The sequence below is a fragment of the Anolis sagrei genome, chromosome 4 (genome assembly GCF_037176765.1).
Source record: "Anolis sagrei isolate rAnoSag1 chromosome 4, rAnoSag1.mat, whole genome shotgun sequence".
In the NCBI taxonomy this organism is placed as follows: domain Eukaryota; kingdom Metazoa; phylum Chordata; class Lepidosauria; order Squamata; family Dactyloidae; genus Anolis; species Anolis sagrei.
This window is the reverse complement of record NC_090024.1, coordinates 222,323,187-222,338,949: the sequence shown is the minus strand read 5'-3', so window position 1 is coordinate 222,338,949 and position 15,763 is coordinate 222,323,187. Positions and strand designations below refer to the sequence as shown.

The 15,763-nt window shown below is 38.2% G+C and overlaps 2 long non-coding RNA genes across 3 annotated transcripts in view; one reads left to right on the top strand and one right to left on the bottom strand.

The window, feature by feature from the left end:
- Window positions 1-15,763, bottom strand: part of LOC137096837 (uncharacterized) — a 46,837-nt gene that overhangs the window by 24,151 nt on the left and 6,923 nt on the right. The window lies entirely within an intron of this gene.
- Window positions 5,794-11,080, top strand: LOC137096836 (uncharacterized). Its single transcript, XR_010909764.1, has 2 exons — window positions 5,794-5,902; window positions 10,417-11,080. It is a non-coding gene; the product is annotated as an uncharacterized lncRNA (long non-coding RNA).

Genomic DNA, 15,763 nt, shown 5'->3' with positions numbered 1-15,763 from the left:
CTCCTATATACCAAGCATGATTGTATATTATAGTGAATTATGGTTTCTGCTGATATGGCAGCCTGTTTCTCAGCCCAAAACAGCTCACAGAATGATTGGAATCCAGAGATGCTCACAGAATGATTGAAAAAAATGCACAAACCTCAATACAACTAAGAACACAGCGAGCTATAATAATAAAAAAAGAAAATGATCATATTAAATTAAGAACAAAATAAAACATAACTTGAAAGTAAACATTGGACAATTAAAAAGAAAAAGAAAAATATAGCATTATCCCTTTAAAGTGTCTTTCTTAGAAGACTTTTCTATTCTAAAACTCCTGCCTGAATAGAGTATTTTTTGCTGTATGTGGAAGGACAACTGGAAGCAAGAGGGGAGAGCCCAAGCTGCTTTTACACAACCACCAAGAAATCCATCTCACTGTTGAAAATTCTTTCATTGTATATTCTTATCTGTATATTCCCGCATGGCAGGGGGTTGGACTAGGTGGTCCTTGGGGGGGGGGGGGGTGGTCTCTTTCAACTGTATGATTTTATGATTCATGCCCTCACAAAATGTACTTCCTGTGAAAGTAAAAGAAAGGCCTTCCCTTAATATCTCAAAGTTGAGGCAAGCTTCAAACAGATTGGACCCTACCAGTATAATAATAATAATAATAATAATAATAATAATAATATAATAATAATAATAATAAAAAAATATAATAATTCCACCATAATTTGCAAATAAAATCATTTAAAATCAGACAATGTGATTTTCTGGATATGTTTTCTCATGTTGTCTCTCATAGTTGAGGTCTACCTATGATGTCAATTACAGGCCTCTCTCATCGTTTTAAGTGGGAGAACTTGTACAATTGGTATCTAACTAAATACCTCCCCCCCCCCCCACTGTAAATTAACTTTTGGGGAAAAACAAAATGTATCACACTAGGCATCTAATAATAATAATAATAATAATAATAATAATACCCACCTCTCCTTGCAGCTCAAGGTGGGGTACAATGTGATTAAAACAGATATAAAACACAACACTATTAGAATACACATACCAAGATGCACACAGGTAAAAAACAGGTAAAAATCCACAAGTTAAAATTGCCTGGATAGGCCTGCCAGAAGAGATAGGTCTTCAGTTGTGTCTTAAATTCTGACGGCTGATTTATTACCTTATCACATTGGGATAGAATCTTTTATATCAGTATGCATCCCGTTTTTTAGGACTGGATGCATACTGTATTGTGATGAGATGCATTATCTCCTCATCACACACGATTATTACGATTCTTATGATTTGAAAATATTGTGCTATGACTCATCACACTGTGGAAGGCTGACCCCTCCCAATCCATTCAAAACACCCCCTACACCACTCTATGACCTATGGGAGACACTACCTTCAGCCTGTGGCATTTCCTAAACAGATATTCCTACAGAAAAGTGCTGCTGACTGTCCCGCGATACATAATCTCTACTGTAGAATTAATGCAGTTTGACACCACCTTAACTGTAATAGCTCAATGCTATGGATACTATAGAGTATATTTGCACTGTTTATAGTTCATTCTTAATGTGGAAAGTAGAAACAGTTGAATGTTTCCCATGAGAATTTAAATAATATTTGTAAAATAAGAATTTAATGAAACAGAAATTTAGTTTTTGGTTACATTTTTTCTTCTTAAATCACATGGAAAAAACTTGAGATTCTAATGTGGAAAAAAAAGAAACAGATTTGATCAGACCTGTTTAGAAGTGAAAGGAGTGCACTATATTTCACTGCAGTGACAAAAGACAGTTTACTTAAAAATGATTTTTGGTTTCCTCTTCAATACATTACTCAAAACAAACAAATAAAGAATATAACTAACAACACAGAATGCAACAAAGTAATTCAGTGGAAGAAGAACTGTTATGACCCTTCCATCTACCTTAATAATGGCTCTGCTGCCCAAAATGAATATGTTGGAGGTGGTCTCTGACCCTCAGGGGAGAAAATGTATTGAAAACTGTTTCCAGCAGCACCATTGGTCTCTTCAGAGCCTAATTTTGTAAAATAGATATTCAACATTTTCTCATTCTGATGAAAGCATTCTAGAAATGTTTTGCTCTCAAAGGAAAAAAAAACCTTAAATGATTCTTTGTTGCACACCAAACTAATGTATGTTATGCTCTCCAAGATTAAAAAGTGGCCTATCAGAAATATAGTTAAACATGTACCTCTTTATTCTTACAATAAAGCTCATGTGTTCATAACTAGTCTTTATTGCCATTTTTATTATTAAGCGTCAGACCACAGTACATAAAAAAATGTATCTGGTTTGGACTTGTCTCTGTATGTGAATGATGACAGAGTCAAACTTCTGTTGAGAAAGGTAAAGGTTTTCCTCTGACATTAAGTCTAGTCGTGTCCGACTCTGGGGGTTAGTGCTCATCTCCATTTCTAAGCTGAAGAGCCAGCATTGTCCATAGACACCTCAAAGATCATGTGGCCAGCATGACTACATGGAGCACCCTTACCTTCCCGCCGAAGCGGTACCTATTGTTCTACTTACATTTGCATGTTTTCCAACTGCTAGGTTGGCAGATATCAGAATGGTAAATACTTTCAACAATAATTAAATATTATAAAAATTAAGGTCTATAATTGTGTTCTTAATGTGTTTAAATTAATATCTAGGCTGTAGTCTTCCAAGGAGGTGTAATTTTCATCCTTGGACCTAATCCAATGCGTGGGGGGGGGGGGGGGGGTTCATCTTATTATCCTAACATTCCGTTCTGTTCTGTTTACAAGGAAAACGGATAATATATTCACCTCATCACAAATGATGTACTTTTGTTCATTCCTACTGTAATCCTCCACATTTTGAGCTATCACATAGTCAAGTGTCGTCTTCACCCATTCCGCAGTCTTCTTTTTCATAAAAGGGAAATTTCACAATTGTGAAAGTCCAAAATATAGGTCTAATAAAGCGGGGAGGAGGGGGGAGATATATAGCCACAGTGAAGTGTTGATATATCAAAATTGCACAATTACTGAAAAACAAATTACTTTTTAAAAATTACCATAAAAGTTTATGTAAGAGGATTACTGGTGAGAAAAGGAGCATCGAGTAATGTTAAAGAGTGGAATAGTGGTGTAATTTTCACCCATGCATTTAAATCATTTGTTGTGTAGTTATCACTACAGCATTTCTTCTCTCCCTTTCATTTCACATATGAGGAAATCTGGATAGAAGGACTAATGGATACACACTTCTTAAAGGCAGTGACAATTTCATTTCCCAACTATGGGCCATTACTGCTATATCTTTTTGTTTCTCTCTTCCACCTCTTCTTTCAATCTGTGACTTCAAGTGTCATATGAGCTAAGGCTAAGGCACAAAATGAGCTCAGGCTTGCAAGAGAGATTAAAACAAATAAAAATGGGTTCTTTGGTTATGTCAGTAGAAAAAGGAAGAAAAAGGAAAGAAAAAGGAAGAAAGCCTTCGACAATACAAAGAAAAATGAAATGGTAAGGCCTCTGTGAGGAGAAAGTGGTGAAATGCTAACAGGGGATAGGGAAAAGGCAGAGCTGCTCAACACCTTCTTTGCCTCAGTCTTCTCCCAAAAGGAGATTGGGGTTCAATCTGAGCCATACAGAGCAGCCGAGCCTATATGGGAAACGCAACCCAAAATAAGTAAAGAAGTAGTCCAGGAAAACCTGTCTATTCTAAATGAATTCAAGTCTCCAGGGCAAGATGAACTACATCCAGGATTATTGAAGGAACTAGCAGAAGTCATTTCAGAACCATTCGCAGTAATCTTTGAAAATTCTTGGAAATCAGGAGAAGTCCCAGCAGACTGGAGGAGGGCAAATGCCACTGTCTTCAAGAAGGGGAAAAAAGAGGACCCAAACAATTACTTTCCAGTAGCCTGGCATCAACCAGGAAAGATTCTGGAGCAGATCATTAAGGAGACAGTCTGCAATCACTTAGAAAAGAATGCTGTGATTACTAAAAGTCAGCATGGATTTCTCAAAAATAAGTAATGCCAGACTAATCTTATCTCTTTTTTTGCTAGGGTTACAAGCTTGGTAGATGCAGGGAATGCTGTGGACGTAGCATATCTTGATTTCAGTAAGGCCTTTGACAAAGTCCTCGATGACCTTTTTGCAAGCAAACTAGTCAAAGGGTGCTCACCAATGGATACTACACTTAGGCAGAAAAAAATGAAATGCAAAGATACAGAATAGGTGATGCCTGGCTTGACGACAATCCATGTGAGAAAATCTTGAAGCCCTCATGGACAACAAGTTGAACATGAGCCAACAGTGTGATGCAGCATTGAGATTTTGAACTGCATCCGAAGGAGTATAGTGTCTAGATCAAGGGAAGTCATGGTGTCTCTCTATTCTGCTTTGGGTAGACCTCAGGTGTAATACTGGGTCCAATTCTGGGCACCACAGTGCAAAAGAGATATTGACAAGCTAGAAGATGTCCAAAGGAGACCATGTCCTAGGAGGATTGCCTTAAAGAGCTGGGTATGTTTAGCCTGCAGAAGTGAAGGCTGAGAGGAGACATGATCGCCATGTATAAATATGTGAAAGGATGTCATAAGGAAGAGGGAGCAGGTTTGTTTTCTGCTGCCATTGAAACTAAGACTTGGAGCAACGGGTTCAAATTATAGCAAAGGGGATCCCACCTGAACATTAGGAAGAACTTCCTGACCATACGAGTTGTTCAACAGTGGAACTCTCTGCGTCTGAATGTTGTTTCCTTGGAAACTTTTAAACAGAAGCCTGATGGACATCCATCAGGGATACTTTGTGCTTTTCCTGCATGGCAGGGGGTTGGACTTGATGGCCCTTCCAACTCTATTATTCTATGATTCTATGGGGCGGACCTACACACCAGAATTAATGCATTTTGACATGACGTTAACTGCCAAAGTTGAATTCTGTGGAATCTTGGGTTTTGCAGTTTGGCAGCGAAGGCTAAAGGTATTTTAAAACTATAACTTCCATGTTTCCATTGTACTGAGCCATAGTACTACTTAGAGTTGTATTAACCTGCATTAATGCTACAATGTAGCTGCACCCACAGAGATACTTTTCATGATCTTCATGCCTGTTGGAATAAATCCCCCCGTGGACAGTCCATGTTTTACAGGAGGGATAAGGGAACATGCTCTGCAGATGCTGTTGGTTTTTAGTTTCCTTTCTTTCTCACTAATCATTGTACTGGCTGAGGTTGATAGGAGATGCAATCCAATAATAAGTGGAGGGCCATACCTTACCTTGTAATCCTGAATTATTATTAATTTTGTGGCAGGTGGGTTTTAAGATGGAAAATATTCCAGCTGTAATCTCCTCATTTGGAGCTGACAATGGAACATAACCTTAAAATCAGCACTATTATCTGGCAAAATATCAGCTTTCTTGAGTATAGAATTAACCACTTAGCAAATACACCTGCCCACTTAAAAATTAAGTACTACACCCCTTAGTAGCTAAAGACAAATGTGACACAGCTAGACGCTGATGTTACTAAAGTGCATTGTGGGTGGGTGGTGTTGTAATGCACAGAAATGACATTAGGAAAGAATGAGATGAGAAACTAAAGTTGGTTCTTCCCCCTTGTTTTAACCTCTCTGGGTTTAAACAGAATGAGTCAGATTTCCCAGAAAAGTAGCCCAACCAGCGATGATGCAGTCCGCAAAGAGAGGCAAAGGAAGGGTTAAGGAAAGCATGAACTGAAGTGCATACACAAACCTTGACAGATTAATTGCTATGTTGACAGAGCTCACTGTTTTGCAGCTCATGGTATTTTCCTCTTCAGAGTTTTGTGCTGCCTTGCAGAAGGGGCCCAGGTTTGGGGGACACTCCCTCTGAATCCACCTGCTGGCAAGGAGGACGTGTGGAGGTGGGTGGCTCAGTTGGGAACAAAAGGGTAGCAGGTTGAAGAAGAACTGGGCAGATGAGTCAACAGTTTTGCAACTCAGGAAAGAGAAGAGTTGGGGAAAAGGTCACCCTTTGGACTACAAGCAACCAGAATCCCCCAGCGATCATTGAGAGTGGTGGTCCAAAAATTTAGAACTAGGAGCATACAGAATGCTATCAGTAATAGAACAATAACATTTAAAGGGAAAGAAAGCATAGTACAGTAGACTCTCAGTTAACTGGCATCCATTGGGTTTGGTAGATGCTGAATTAATGTAGTTTCTAGTTGCTTGAGAGTTACTACTAAAAGTAGACCTAATACTATACCTCATACTTACCATATCATAAACTCTGAATTGGTTTGATACTAATGTTGAAATACAGTAGTGAAAAACAAGACAAATAAAGACTTATATTACTAAAATTTTTATATTACATAAAGACTATGTGCAATTGACATTGGAATGGTCCGGTCTACGCACTTGGATCATGTAATTTTAATGTTTTTGTTAGGTGTTTTTAATTCTTATATTTCATGTTTTAAATGTCCTTTTTCTCATTTATAGTGATTTGTCCTATTGTTTTTATGCTCAGTTACATGGTGTTGACTTGTGATTTGGTTTACATTTGTAAGGCATTGAATTTTGCCATTATTTCTGTGTAAACCGCTTTGAGTCCCCCCATGGGTGAGAAAAGCGGTATATAAATACTGTAAATAAAATAGAATAAAATAAATAGATTTTCTTTTCTTTTTTATTTAAAGTATTATTTCTTTAGGTTTTTTTATTATTGGTTGCTTATGAGTTCTGGTTCCTTGAGTTCCAAATAACTGGGACTGAATCTACACTGCCATATAATCCAGATTGTTAGAGCAGATAATCCACATTATCAGTGTTGAACTGGATTATATGAGTCTACACTGCCATATAATCCAGTTCAAAACAGATAATCTGGATTTTATATGCCATTTTAGATTCAGTCCGAGAGCCTACTGTATATGTGCTTCCAGATAGGGGAAGCTCCTTGTACTAACAGTTAAAGAGTGTTGTGAAATTATTTCTTTTTTCTTCTTAACAGAACATTTTTGTAAGAAAAAAAAATCAAGGAAGTGGTAGGAAAACAGAGAATGTGCAAAGTTCTTAAGAAACTTTTAATGATCTATGAACATAGCAGGGCAATTTCATAATAAAAGTGTCACCTAGAATTATTGTGTATTGTTTTTAAAATTCTTCCTCACAACAAATGCAAACAAAACCAAGGGCTATGAAGATAGTTTCTATTACAATTCCAGCTGGAATTTTAAAAAGGCATATTCCAGTGCTGGAAGTTGGACAAATGATGCCCTTGCTATTTAAGTTATGAAGCCCCTTATGGGCCCCGAAGGACATAGGCCCAGTAGGACTACACTGCCTGCTTTGTGGCACACTCCCAACTCTCATTATGTCTGGAATTGCTCCATAACAGTACATCTTCAAATTTAGAATTGTACCACATAAACAAGATCCATTATTAAAAATGGCAGGAAGATGCCCCCCCCCCCCCGACCAACAGGGCTCTGTGCTTAAGAACACCCAAGCACAATAGTAAATTTGGCACTCGGTAAAACATGACATAGGTTTGTACACACAAAAGCAGGACTTGGCTATTTGTTTGAATTCTTCTTTGGTGATTTCTCCCTTTTTCTACTTCTTGTTCATGTCTCTTTTGTGTCTTAGCACAGTTAGAAGTTCTTTGGCTTCTTTGCACTTGTCCTATTTTTTCTCTTTGTTGGCACTGTTTGTAATTGCACCTTGAGTATTTCACTCTTGAGAAACTCCCATCCATCCGTAACTCCCTTGTCTTTTAGGATCTATGTCCACGGAATGCTGCTCAGCATTTCCTTCATTTTTCGGAAATCAGCTCTCCTAAAGTCCAAAATGTGGGTTTGACTTGTCTTAGTTTCGGCCTTCCTTTGTACCTCAAATTGCAGGAGCACATGGTCACTTGCCCCTAAGGATCTGACCATTTCAACCGCATCAATCAGGTCCTCCGCATTTGTTAGGATGAGATCAAGAGTAGCCTACCCCCTTGTTGCCTCTTCTACCTTCTGGACCATGAAACTGTCTGCAAGGCAAGCGAGGAATTTGTTGGACTTTGTACTCTTGGCCGAGTTTGTTTTGCAGAAAATATCAGGATAGTTGAAATTGCCCATGACTACTACATCGCTTCTCTGTGCCTGTTTGGTCAACTGTTGGCAGAAGACTTCATCAAGTTCTTCCTCCTGGCTTCAAGGTCTGTAGTAGACGCCTACAACAACATCTTTTTGAGTCCCAGTTCCCTTGATTCTTATCCAGATGCTTTCAAGCTGGTTTCCCGGTTTGCTGTCTTGCATCTCTTCTGCAGCATAACAGTTTTTGACATATAAGGCTACTCCGCCTCCTTTCCCCTTTGTTCGGTTTCTGTCCAAGCAAGGGACTTGAAGAAAATACACACAAGCAGTCTTGCTTCATGAAATAAATATTAATCCATGTTTAGGGACCCACAGTAAAGGCTGTAACATTTCTTCTAGGAAACATCGGCGATTAGATCCTAGATGTGGGTTTTTGCTTTTTTTTGTATAATGCTGTCCAATATGCCATTTAAATGCCAAGCACAGCTCTATATGGCATGTGTCCAGGGTGTTTGAAGGACCATATCTCCCTTTATGAGACCATTAGAACTTTAAGATCTTCTGAAGAAAACTGCTTAATGATGCACTGCTCTGTTTTATGGTTCGCATAGTCTTTTAATTAATTTTTGAAGTATTTAGCCTTTAATGTTTTAACTTTGTGGATTGTTTAATTTCTTTTAAAATTAACTTTTATACTTCTACTTGTATTGATGTTTTGTGCAGTTTGTAATTCGTATTGTTTTAAAATATGTTCTTAGCTCTCTTGAGTCCCATTATTGGGAGAAAGACAGGATATAAACAAATAACAACAGTTAGCAAAGTCCCTTTATACAAAATATTTTTATGTCTATGCTATCCTTTCCATTTTAGTAAAATAGTTGACCTTAAAAATGGCTTGATGTATTCATGCGTCAATGTAAAGATTGTACCTTGACTCTTATTTTTAAAAAGAGTAGAATAGCTAGACCTGCCCACAATAAAAGATACACTGAAAAATGCTGAACTGGTGCCCCCCTCCACCTCCACCTCCACCACCTCTACTACTACTACTACTACTACTATTACTACCACTTCTACTTCCTCCTCCTCCTCTTTCTCTATGGTGCAAGAGACTGTCTCTATGCATTCCATGTTTTTTTTTCTGCTTGTGGTACTAAGTGCTCTGTTCAAGAATAATGTCCAGGAACGTATCTACGTCTTTAACGCATTTATGGCTGTCTTATAATAACCCATCTAGAAAACCATATAGGGTTTTAAAAATGCTGCCTGCTCAGTTCCCCCTTCTGGCCAAAAGATGCATCTCGCTGTGGTTTTTTAGACTGGCAATGTGCCAAGGTGTTACCACCAGATTTGTTTCTGAAGTGCTACCATAAATATATGGATGACATGAGTGGAATACCACAGCATACATTCTTACCACCTCACCACTGAATAACGAGTGAATAATAGGATGATAGGAAACCACAGAGTGAGCATGATCCAATAATGACATTTAACAAAGGACAGGGGAAAACTAATTAAAATGTGGGATAGCTGGTTAGCCTGTGAATTAGTGAAGGCGAGCGTTTCTAGGAGCCTCTTTCCATTCTCATTTTCTGTCTAGGTAGCTTGCTGAACACCCACTAACCTTGTTACCATCATGCATTAGCTGATATACTTTTCTTCTCCCTGGATCTTTCAAACAAAGCTGTAGGATTTTTTACAAAGGAGAAAATGCATTCCGGATATCAGCACAGCCCAGTTGTGGTGTAGAGAATTAAATTTAATGAGCCTCACATTAAGATGTTGGTGAAAACACAGTTCTTTCTTCAAGAAGTGAATGCTTTTGTGTGTTTGTCAAAAGCAAGCGTGCTTTGGAAATTATTGTTTCCCATTTGCTCAATTTATCTTGGAGGGAGTGAAATCTGCAAGGCATTTTATACACTTCAGGGATGTTAACAACTAAGCTTTCCAGATGGACACTTGTCTACAGGCCCAGCTCCATGAACCAAATTGTTTAGACCCAGATTTAGAAGGGTAGAAACAGATTTTCCTACTCCTTCCATCTCATACCTTTTTTACTGAAAGTTCTTCCTAGAAGTTCAGGAGACCTTTCTAAATGGGGTGAGCTATAAGGTGGCATGGAGTGAGTATTCCATGCAGTGTTCCACTACCAGACAGTAGATCTTGACTTCAACACACTGGGCTACTTTTTGTGGCACTTTAACATGTATGGTCCACAGTTAATATATTACTTTCTGTACTGAGCTTTGCGTGATAGAGGAAAGGGAACATTCCTTCTCTAATTTATGATCTAATGTACCACTTCATGTATTAAATGTGCACTCCCCACTTCTGCTCATTTACAGACAGTCCTAATTAATGCCAGAGCATGGAATATTCCTTTGGAAGAAGAATGAATACATAATGAGACCCAGAGTATCATCATGCCACTTCTTGGTTTTGAATGAGTTATTTTTATTCTTCTGAAAGACAGTCCACTAATGCAATGTCTCCTCCACTGCTTTGATGGAAGAACTCTGTTCACTGGATCTCCCTCAAAGAGTTGGAATCATAGAGATGGAAGAAACCACAAGGGCTATCCAGTACAACCCCCTGCCATGTAGGAACAAACCATCAAAGCATTCCTGATACATGGCCATCCGTTTCAAAACATCAGGAGAAGGCAGCTCCTCCAAACCCCATGGCAGCATATTCCACTGTTGAACAGCTTTTACTCCTATGTTTACAGTCAACTACACAATGTCTGGACCTATTGCCATGAGCAGGGGAACATTGAAGGAAGCAATGAATGAAGTCCACCAATGAATCTTGTATTGATATTATGGACTCCATTGTTTGGAACTTTCATGGTCTTCTCCAGTTAGAAAGCTGGCCTGATACAGATGTGTAGGAGAGAGAGGTAGAGAAATGGACTACACTACTCCAGGCTACATATGAGGAATCACTCTGAAATGAAGTTGTTGGTTTTGCTTCTCACAAATCAAAATGATTAAATATGGGGTTACCGTATGTTTACCTTTTCATGGGCATATTCTCTTTTTCAGAGCTAAAATGTGTGTTTTGGATGATTTCTCAAGTCATTTGTATTATTAAATTTTCCAGCATGTTGTAGTGACTTGAATGATATACTGGGAAACCAAGTTTAGAATTTCCACTAAACCATGAAAATCCACTGGGTGATCTTGTTGCATTCTCTCAACCTCAAAGGGAGGCAGTGGTAAACCCTCTCTGAACAAATCTTGCTAATAAAACCCAATGACAGTGCCACCTAATGGCTCCCATAAGTCAGAAAAGATTTGAAGGCACACAACAACAAAATAATCAATAAACTTATTATTTAAATAAGATGAAGGTTAGCATTTTAGCATTCTTTCCATATGAGCTGTGGGATTCTGTGAGTCGCTGTGAGTAACTTTCCAACCACTAATCTATTCCATCTAATATTCCTTGTTTGAGTTTTAATTTGTATTCTAAATCTCTGCCCTTTAATCTTAGTTTATGGTGTTGTTAGTTTCATTCCTGGAGCCTTGCTAGAAGGCATTTTAGAAAGATGTGCACATGCACACAATGTGCAGATATACCTAGTTTACATATTGCTGATTTCACATGTCTATAGGGACTCAATGATTATATTATTGTAAGAAAAACAATACCAATACAATAAGATGACAAACATATTATGAGTACGCAGTCAAAGATTTTAAGGAAAGTGAAGTGATGTGATGCACAGTACATCATTTGTACACCACATCATTTCAGTTCATGCTGAATGAACTGAAATGAATGAACATTGGAAGATTATAGTGGGAATTTACGTTGTGCATGTGCACGACTGTGGACTATCCCTACCTGTAGCTATTCTACTTGCAACACTTCCTGGTATTTTTCCATTGTTATGTTTTGGGCAATGTGTGTGCATAACACATTTAGTCATCACTTGCAAACAAACCAGGAATCAGAACAACTATATATAATTGGAAAAATTATATTAGCAATGTGAGCCATTTGTATAAGAAAAAATTCCTAGAGGAAGCAGAAGAGTATTTGACGTGCTAATTTACTTTTCGTAGATTATCATTCCATGCTATCTCAACAGGTAAAGAAACAGCCTCCACAAGTCAACATTTGTGGGGAAAACACAGAAGCATGGAAGGGGTTGAGCATACCTCCCTCTGCTGTGTGGCACATACCTCCTACCATACACACGTTGACATAAATAGCCCATTGAGGCATTGAGCTGTGAATTCCCAGAATCTTCCTTTGACTATGGAAGCAACCCAGGCCCTCAAATCCTCCTTTTTAACGTACCATCCTTATTTGGATTGAGTACTACACAATGGCATCACTCCACTTAATCCATTTCCAAAAGAATGGTAGGAAGCTCTGAATGGAGATAGTCAAATCAGAGCCAGCACAGCTGGAGGTTACAGAGAGACCTTGGGTGCATCTATATCCATATAATTTGTTTAGAATTGTTGCAAATGCATGCTGAGATGAGATCAATTTCTGTAACCATAAAAGCCTGGTTTCCCAACAAGACCATCCTCATTTGCAGAACTATCTGCAACAAAAGAAGTGAACTCCTCTTTTGACCCAAGAACATAACCAGACAAAGAAAGACCACAACAGTTCCAGGACAGGAAGAACAGGAAGACTGCATACATTTCATCAGAAACTCACATATATTATTTACGTAAATGCAAGTTAATATGGGCCATTAATATCAGTCTTAGCATATCGGCCACCAGGAGTCCGAAGACAGAATGACCTCAATTGCATAGGAAGGAAATTAATTACCTATTCACAATCCTTACTTTTTATTTCTACATTCCATTAAAATTTACGTAGTACTTTATCACAGTGAAATAGAATGCGCAACTGTATAAATGCTTATGTCAACCCTCTCATCCAAGCTATTTTGCTTCCTTTATCTATGCAGGGAAATGTAGGCAAACGCCATCTTGTGTTTGACTCAGAAGTAATTGGTTATCAGTGGTTAAGTGAGTGAACATCCTACAAAAATCCAAAAGTACTTCCCTCTCCAAAAGTACTTCCCTCTCCAAGAGTGCAGTCCACAGGCCTCATGGGGTCCTCTTAGAACCACTAGAATGTCTACTCAAGTCCCGAACTCTACCTATCTTTTTTTCCCTATATACTTTTCCTCCCACAGTCATGTTCCTCCATCTCCTCAAGGTGCAACTGAACAGCCAAAAGCTATTGTCCTCTTATTTAGGCCTTTCTATAACTCAATGGTCATTTTATGCTCTCTGATAGCCATTCAAATATAGACTTGTTTTCAGTTAAGTAAGTTACATCAGGACTTCCAGTTGGACATGGTATTGCATGGTTTTCCCCTTAAGTGATAGTGTCAATGTAACAGATGCCACATGTGGAGATCACTGGTTCAGAGATGTTAGGTTAGATTGTCTCCCTGGTACATTACTTATAAAAAGCTGAGAAGAGATACAGATGAAGAGAGTCCTATTCAGGCTGGGAAGGACAAAAAGTGGCTTTGGTAATTTTACAAGTTACTCATTGTGTATGTGTGTGTCCAAGAATGTGCATATCTAAACTATAAATTCTCACAAGGCATTAAAATTGTGTGGTTCCTTAGCTGGGGAATGGTGGAAGTTACAGTCCAACAGTATCTGGGTCTTTGCAGAACTTTCCAAGGCTCTGATCTTTAGTCTTTATGGAGATTTTGGAATGAGACTGGAAGCAGGGAGATGAACATTCCAAATGTTATTGCTGGACCTGTATTGGCACCCTTATTAAATTGAGAGAAACCAGTAGGTCCAATTGTGTTAGGGACAATTTGTTATAAAAGAGATGGTACTATCTCTTTGTCACAAAGTAAGATCCTTTGCACTCAAGGACAGCACTGTACAATGTAAAGATTTGAAGAGAAGGCGTACTAGGCCAGAAGTTTAGTTTCTCTGAGAAATAAATGGTGGTGAGGTTGGTTTCTGTTAAAACAACAACAAAATGCACCACTTATGAAACTGTGTAAATGCATGTTATGAATGCATTCAGGCAACTACAGGCTTACTGCAATATCAGAAAAATGAAAAGTCTCATGCTATCTATCAATGCAATAAATGTGCACTGTAAGAAACATTTCCTGTGAGCTTTATTGCCCTGTTCCTTGAAGCCAAATGGACTTTGGGATGGACCATGACCCTGTTCTTAGGGTTCATAATTCTACCAGCCAAGGAGTAAGTAAATAGCTTGTTTAAGGCCAGTATAATAAAGCATAATTATGAATCGGTTCACCTTAATTTGCTGCCCTGCCAGTTGCAGCGTGTTATTGTGCCAAACCTTCAGGCTGCTTGACCTCATACTATAGCATGAAATGCTCATTGTACATACCCTGCCAACTTAATTGCAAACATAATTCTAAAAGGGACATGTAGAAAAGACAGAGTCATAAAGTCTTTGAAGGGCTTTGAATGCTGTTTAAAGACAAATTACATGCTTATTCCCATAGGGGTTTAAGCTGCGAAGCTAGTTCAAGTATGCAGCCAGGACAATCCAATATAACATTTTATCTGGCTTCACATTAAAGTATTCGCCCAGAGATATGTGATTATATTAAATTATACTAAAGTTTCACTTCTTCCAGGACACTGCTGGAATAAAATAAACAATAGCAATTAGAACACAAAAGTGGAAACGCTTAAAGTACTTTACAATGGCAATTATATGAACAGGTGTTTAAGAAGAATTATGTGTCAGCTTTCATTGATGCTGAAGGACATGTCAAAGAACAAGAAGAGAATATATAGATGGACTCCATGCTGTCAAACACACAGAAGTTGGAGTGTTTTCTCAAAAATACAAATATTTAGATTCCAGAAAGATAAGTTTGCTTAAATTTTGTTTAATTACTTTTTAATTTGTACAAAACTTTATATCCTGCTCTTCTGGTCCTTATACACCGCCCAATGTAACTAACAACAATTTCCATTGACTACAAAATGCAATTTAATCTAGCCTAACCTCAGTATGCCATAGAGGACAAGGTCATCAGATGATATTGAACTAGCACAGAATAACTTATCTGCTAAAACAGAAATGTGTTGATAAAAAGAAGCCAACTGAGCTTTCTAAGGCAATGATTTCCACAACGGAGGTGCAACCATAGAGAAAAGTCTTTTTGTGGTCCTCATAAACTAAGACACAGAGAAGACCCTTTCTATCCCATCTTAGGATGCAGGGAGAAAGAGATGGTTCTTAAGACATCCAGAACCTAATCCATTCAGAACTTGAAACTTCAGGAACACTTTGTATTGGCTATAGAAACCACTGGGTAATCCATGTGATATTGTATACAGTCATGTATAAGTCAACTTCATGTATAAGTCAAAGTCAGGATTGGGGGAAGATTATGAATTTTGATATGACGCATGGACAAACTGAAAGTCAGTCCATGGAGAGGGGAAAGCAGTAATGCTGACTCAGGCAACCACTACCATTTCCCCACCCAGGCATTCAAGAAGCCCACAAGTGGTGCCACAGCAGGGAGAGTAGAAGACATCAGTGCTTATGGATTTTCCTGGGACAGGAGAACCTTTCTTTAAAATAAGTGTTAAGGTACAGTATTCTTACCGATGCATGGATAAATTGACCAAGATTTTCTTAGTTGACTTTTTACTGAAATTTCTAGACTTATACTTAAGTATTTAGGATACT